Source organism: Arachis hypogaea, chromosome 3, assembly GCF_003086295.3.
Source record: "Arachis hypogaea cultivar Tifrunner chromosome 3, arahy.Tifrunner.gnm2.J5K5, whole genome shotgun sequence".
NCBI lineage: Eukaryota > Viridiplantae > Streptophyta > Magnoliopsida > Fabales > Fabaceae > Arachis > Arachis hypogaea.
In genome coordinates this window covers 63,261,465-63,269,085 of record NC_092038.1, presented here as the reverse complement: position 1 = coordinate 63,269,085, position 7,621 = coordinate 63,261,465, and the positions used below count along the sequence as shown (strand labels likewise).

At 40.8% G+C, this 7,621-nt stretch overlaps 1 non-coding gene across 1 annotated transcript; it reads right to left on the bottom strand.

Annotated features, from left to right (window-relative positions):
• Positions 1 to 1,615: 1,615 nt before the first annotated feature.
• On the bottom strand, positions 1,616 to 1,722 carry LOC112793768 (small nucleolar RNA R71). The gene has a single exon (XR_003198464.1). It is a non-coding gene; the product is annotated as a small nucleolar RNA R71 (small nucleolar RNA).
• Positions 1,723 to 7,621: the final 5,899 nt, after the last annotated feature.

Below are 7,621 nucleotides of genomic sequence, written 5' to 3'. Positions count from 1 at the left end.
TTCTTCTTTCTTCTCTTTTGATTTACTAGAAAGCTTTCGTTCTTAATTCAATTGGTTAGTTGTCTTGGAAAAGAAACTCTCCATAATTAGATCTCCTCTGAGCCTTGGAAAAGGGATGAGGAGATCATGCTAGAAATGCTTTCTCATGTTGGACCAAATTGGGGTCTGGGTGGATATAGTGACATGTAATCCTCCCAACACTTTGATTTGGAAATACATATGGTATAATCAGTGACCATACTTCATCTCTTCCCATGAGCAATTAAATCAAGGAATTGGGCAATTGTTCAAATTTAGAGAGATTGGATTACCAAGGAATTGGAATCTAATCACCCAAGATTGCCAAGGAGATCAATAGATGCATTGATTGAGGAAGAGATGAAAATAAACTTGATCCGGAGAATACAACATCTCCTGAGCCCAATGAATTCCCCATTTCTGATCTTACCCATTCTCTTTATTTTCTGTCATTTATTTTCATGCTCAATATCCCAAATCCCCATTTAAGATTATGCACTTTATTTTCTGCTATTTACTTTTTCACCATTTAATTTTCTGCAATTCTCAAACTACACTCTGTTTAGCTCAACTAGCATACTCTTCCAACTAAAGTTGCTTGATCAATCAATCCCTGTGGGATTCGACCTCACTCTATTGTGAGTTTTTACTTGACGACAAATTCGGCATACTTGCCGAAGGAAAATTTGTTGAGATACAAGTTTTCACGCATCAAGTTTATGGCGCCGTTGTCGGGATTCATTTTGTATCAACAATGATTATGTTGGAAGCTCACTAGATTGGGCATTTTTTTCCCTTGTTTGTTTACTTTATTCAGTCATTTATTTTTACTCTGTTTAACTTCTTCCTCATCCTCTATACCCTCTCTGTTTTTCTTTCTTTCTTTGTTATTATCTACAATTCTGCTCACTAACCCATTAATGTTTGATAATTTGCATACTCACACAAACAATCACTCCAACAAGAATAATCTCTTCATTTTATCTCTTGCTGCATGTTTTGTTAGTTGTATGACAGGGAGAAGAGCGGGGACCTCAACTTCCTTTGATTTAGAACCTGAGAGAACCCTCTGGAGATTAAGGAGGGAAGCAAGAGGGAAAGGAGTTGTTGGTGCTGAGGAAGATGAAGAGTACTTTGAACCCAACATGGAAGAGAACTTGGAAAACAATCAAGAAGAAGAAGCTCACAACCATGCTAGAGAAGGCCCTGCAAATCATGCTGGGCAAGAAAGGAGAGTTTTAGGCTCCTACATCAATCCAAATCCATGAAACTGTGGAAGTAGCATCCAGAAGCCCACCATACATGCCAACAACTTTGACTAAAACCCCAGCTCATCACCCTTGTTCGGAACAACTGCTCATTTGGAGGAAGTGCTCAAGAAGACCCCAATCAACATCTAACCAACTTCCTGAGAATTTGTGACACTATGAAGTCTAATGGAGTCCACCCGGATGTCTATAGGCTGCTGTTGTTCCCTTTTTCACTCAGGGACAAGGCATCCAAGTGGCTCGAATCCTTTCCAAAGGAGAGCTTGACAAATTGGAAAGATATGGTGAACAAATTTTTGGCAAGATTCTACCCTCCTCAAAGAATTAACAGGCTGAGAGCTGAGATGCAGACTTTCAGGCAACAAGATGGTGAGACTCTCTATGAGGCATAGGAGAGGTTCAAGGACTTAACAAGAAGATGCCCACCAGATATGTTCAATGAATGGGTTCAACTTCACATTTTCTATAAAGGTTTTTCCTATGAGTCAAAGAAGGCTGTAGATCATTCATCAGGGGGCTCTCTAAATAAGAAGAAAACCATTGAAGAAGCCATAGATGTCATTGAAACAGTAGCTAAGAATGACTACTTCTATGCCTCTGAAATAAGTAACACTCGAGGAGTAATGGAGCTGAACCACATGGATGTATTGCTAGCTCAAAATAAGATGATCAGCAAGCAGCTAGCAGATCTCACCAAGAAGGTGGAGGAAAACCAAGTTGCAGCAGTCATCACTTCATCACCAACTCAAGAAGGAGTGAATATAGGAGAAGAAGGTGACTGGGAATAAGCCAACTATGAATCCATGACCCATACTCCAAAACCTACAACTCTGGATGGAGAAATCACCCCAACTTTGGTTGGGGAAATCAACAAGATGAAGGTCAAGACCAGAGATGCCACAACCTCAACTCCAACAACAATGTAACTCACCAATATACCTCACAGAGATCCTATCAACACCCACCTAACCCCAATCCACCATCACTAATGGACAATAGACTTTCAAAAATTGAGACTCCACTTGAAGATTTATGTAGAGAAGTCCAAGACAACAAGGTGTTTAAGGAAGAAGTGCGAGCCAATATCAAAACCAAGGAGAAAACATCAAGAGACTGGAGTCCCAAGTAGGGTATCTATCTCAACAAATTTCCAAACCTACTGATGAATTTCCTAGTGACACGGAGAAGAACCCAAGAGGAGAAACAAAGAAAGTAAGGTGGGAAGAATGTCAGATGATCACCACAAATGATGAGAGGAGTATGAATGAAGTAGAACACCTCCAAGACAATCAAAAGGGAAACCAGGAAGAAAGGAGCCATGCACCTCAACCCACACTCAAGGAAGAGCTGAAGAAGAAGGAGACACTTAACCCATATGCACCCTTTCCCCAAAGGCTTAAAGGTGGTGTAGCAGGGAGAATGTATTCAAGATTCCTCGACATGTTTACATCTCTTGATGTAAATATACCATTTATTAAAGCCCTCCAGCAAATGCCTTCCTACAAAAAGTATATAAAGGAGCTATTAGCCAGAAAGAGTTCATTGAAAGGTGGACAAACAATAAAGATGAATAGGATTGCAGTGCTCTCATTCAACCAGGGCCACCCACAAAGAGGAAGGATCCAGGGATTTTCCATATTCCCTGTGCCATAGGAGAAACAATGATTGATAAAGGACTCTGTGACCTGGGAGCGAGCATGAACTTAATGCCTCTATCCCTCATGAAAAGGCTTCAAATCAATGAGCTAACACCCACAGATGTAATCATTAAGTTGGCTGACAAAACTCAAAAACAGGCAATAGGAGTGGTTCAGAATGTGCTAGTGAAGGTTGGGAACTACTTCCTCCCTACAGACTTTGTTGTCCTGGAAATGGATGAGAACCCTATTTACCCCATCATTCTAGGAAGGCTATTCTTAGCCACAGCCAGAGCACTCATAGATGTGGAACGAGGAGAGCTAGTGTTGAGAATACATGATGATCAGCTCACTTTCAATGTTTTCAACCTCTCACAAGAAGCAGATCATGATAACAAAGAGCTGATGGAGGAGCCAAACAAGGAAGCACAAGTACCACACATAAGGACTCCTATGGTTAACAACCAATGTGATCAGAAGGAGCAACAGCCAAGTGTAATCCAAAAGGAACCAGACTCACCAGAACCACATGAAATAGACAGCAAAACCATTCTCAAAAAGGAAACCACAAGGAACAAGTTGGCATCAACAAACACAAGAAAAAGGTCCCAAGGGGATGGAAAAAGAAGAAAATCTCTACAGAAGACTTCTCGCTAGGAGATGAAGTGGTTTCTACATACTTCCCATCTATACCACCTCACCTCCCCACTATTCCATCCCAGCTGCCTCCAGTGTACACCATCAACAAAATCTTGTCCCTAGAGCATATGGAGCTTATCAACAAGGCCAATGGACATAGGTTCACTGCAAGGGGGGAAGATTTCAAGCACTATCAGCCACCTTGACAAGGATCAGACGTCAAGCTAATGACGCTAAAGAAGCGCTTCATGGGAGGCAGCCCATGTTCTATGCCCTCTTCCTTTAATTTCTAATAGTAGTAATAAGGCAAATTTCATGGATTTTTAAATCAATTTTGACTACCAATATAAGACCCCTTTACATGCAGCGTATAGTACATGATAAGTTTGGTGTTCAAGGTACACCAAGGGGGCTTGAACACACTTTATGAGGTAAAATTATTCCCCAAACTTGTTGCACCATATGATCACAAACAAGTTAGCTGTACCAACGTTGCATGCATGGGAAATTTAATGGTTGATTGATTTGCATTCATGGAAAGCATTTAGTCATTTAAAAACAAAAGAAAAAGATATTTTTTAGCTAGCTCACACCTTAAGTTTTCCCACCAAAAATTTCAATTAACCATTTGCATTCTTTTTTTTTTCGTGTATAGGGAATCAAAAGGGACATTGATGATACTTGATAGGACAATTAAGGAAGGGAGATTTGGCCACTATACCAAGGAAATCTCACACTTGTCTTCAAGGGGAATATCTTTGGAAGTGTTGCCATGCAACATTGGGAGTTGGATAGCTTTGGAGACTAAACCAAGACCCTCATAAAAGAGGTAATCCTTGTGCTCATTCAATACCAAACCCCAACCATCTACTATCAAACAACACCATCAATCCACACCCTTCAATCATTTGCCATCTTCCTATATAAACCCCTTCACACAACCTCTCCGTACACACTTTATACTATCATTCCTCTCCCTTCCTTCTCTCGGACACACACACTGCATCATCCACCGAAAGTTTCATACATACCTCCCTAGCCATCTTGTGAGTAACAAACATATCAACCATCTTGCATGGCATCATCAAGCTCGAAGAGACAAAAAGGGAAGGGACCCATAGAGCAGCCTCCTTTTGATGAAAAGCAATTTAGAACCTTTTACCATGTACTACAATTTGGGTGGATGGCTGATAAAGAAATCATATATGAATTAGGCTTTCAAGTCACACGAACTAAGTGCCTAGAAATCACAGAAAAGGTGGAAAAACATCGATGGGAACTCCTTACTGATCCAATTACAAAGGTGAACGCAACTCTGGTGAGAGAGTTCTATGCAAATGCAATTAGACAGGATAAGGCGGATGAATCCTATACAAGTTTTGTGAGAGGGGTCATGGTGGATTTTAGTCCCATGAGCATCATGAGAGTGCTGAAGTTACGAAGCATACCCTTTGCAGAGGAGAGCTACCACTCAATAATGGACAACAAACCCAACCACGACCAGATTATACAGGATATCTGTGTGCAAGGAGCAGATTGGGACAAAGACCCCAATAGGAAACCAAGATTTATAAAAAGAGGAGATCTCCTCCCTGAGGCTAAAGGTTGGTTTGAAATCGTAAAGAGATCCATCCTTTTAGTCGGAAATAACTCAAGAGGTAAACCTTAAGAGAGCAACAATGGTGAAATGCCTAATGAAGGGAGGAAAAATCAAGGTTCATGAACTCATAGCCCAAGGCATTCGGAACTTTGCTGATAAAAGTGATTCTGGAGGAAAGTTGGGTTATCCGAGCACTATTCTCCGTCTTTGCAACCAGGCTAGGGTGATATTCGAGGATGAAAACCCCGAGTGGATAAAGGTTGGCCTTCCCATCACTAATCGTCGGATGCATGCTGCTACAACTCCACTACCTCAACGAAGGGTAAGAAAGAGGCCAGCCCATCAAGATAAAAAATGACAACATCCACAGGAGCAAACCCCAGCCACCTTAAGCATGCACCAATTACAAGAGACTATTGATACTCTATCTAGGCAATGCTTGGAAAATCAAGGGGCACAGAAGGAATTTCAAATGCAATTAATGGACTGTCAAAAAGAATCACTCTCTAGATGGATGAATCAGCAAGGGGAATGACAAAAACAATTGATGGACCAGCAATTGGAACAAGGGAGACAATGGAGTGAATCCTTCCATAACCTTAACTAGAAGCAAGATCAATAACAAGAAGCCATCCAAAGGCTAATCAACATCCAAGCACATCAAGGTGCACACATTCATGAGATGTATAGGAAACAAAGAGAACAAGCAGATCTTTTCGATGAATACAGAGCATTCTCGGAAGGAGTCTACATGAGTGAGACTGGATATCATGTGAATACCCAAGCCAGGCTTGGGTACCTAGTCGGACAACTACCTGTATTGCATCGTGCGATCACAAAATATGAGGATGTAAAGGATGAATTAGCACGAGTGGAGCGTGAAAGGGCCGAACAAAGTCATGAGTCAATAAGAAAGGAACTAGAAGATTGGAAAATAGCTAGAATGAATCGGATGAGAGGAAGCACAAGCGGACAAAGTGAACTTATAGAGGGCAAGGAAGTAGAGGAACATGAGCATGCCAATAAGTGAAAGGTGATGAAGTTCCTTCTTAGTTCTATTTAATTCACAGCTTTAAATAAGGAAAATCATGTATGAAATAGAAAATGCTTCCATTAGTAGCTTAGGATTTTCAATTCTGCATTTAAGCTTTTCATTGCGTAGGTCTATGTTTATTGAGCTTAATGTTTCTAGTGTTCACTTCCACCTTTCTTACTTGTATGCTTGTCCTTTAAGTTAATCAAAAAGAAAATGCTATGAAAAGAACAAGACTGGAGTTATTTCGTGAAGTAGGTTCTGAATGTTTGTGGTAGGATGATTAGTAAGCTAAGTTGGTTCACCAAACAAGGAAAGAAGGCAACTATCTACCCTGAATCCTATTCTTGAAACACATCCTATGAGACTAACTAAATAATAAGATCCCAATAAGAAAATAGAAAGAGCAATAAAAGTGAAAAGGAAAGAAACACAATAAGAAACAATGCTAGGCACCAAGGGTTTTACGATTGAGGCATGTGTCTGTGGTGTTCATGTGCAAGGGATATGCTTGGATGAATAAGCTCTTAGGGCTGCCTCATCACTTGGTAACTTAGATTATTAACTAATCCGGGATTATCAGCTGAAAGTCCACTATCAAGAGTGACCTTTGCTACTGGTGCACGAAATTGTGATCATCAATGGCGCCATCAACATGGTACACACAATTGTAATCTCAACTCTTTATCACAACTTCGCACAACTAACCAGCAAGTGCACTGGGTCGTCCAAGTAATATACCTTACGCGAGTAAGGGTCGATCCCACGGAGACTGTTGGTATGAAGCAAGCTATGGTCATCTTGTAAATCTCAGTCAGGCAGATTCAAATGGTTATGAATGATTTATGAATAAAGCATAAAATAAAGATAGAGATACTTATGTAATTCATTGGTGAGAATTTCAGATAAGCGTATGAAGATGCTTTGTCCCTTCAGTCTCTCTGCTTTCCTACCGTCTTCATCCAATCCTTCTTACTCCTTTCCATGGCAAGCTGTATGTTGGGCATCACCGTTGTCAGTGGCTACAGTCCCGTCCTCTCAGTAAAAATGTTCAACGCGCTCTGTCACAGCACGGCTATTCAGCTGTCGGTTCTCGATCATGTCGGAATAGAATCCAGTGATTCTTTTGCGTCTGTCACTAATGCCCCACAATCGCGAGTTTGAAGCTCGTCACAGTCATTCAATCCTTGAATCCTACTCAGAATACCACAGACAAGGTTTAGACCTTCCGGATTCTCTTGAATGCAGCCATCAATTCTAGCTTATACCACGAAGATTCCGATTAAGGGATCCAAGAGATATCCACTTAATCTAAGGTAAAACGGAGGTGGTTGTCAGGCACACGTTCATAGGTGTGAATGATGATGAGTGTCACGGATCATCACATTCATCAAGTTGAGGAACAAGTGATATCTTATAACAAGAA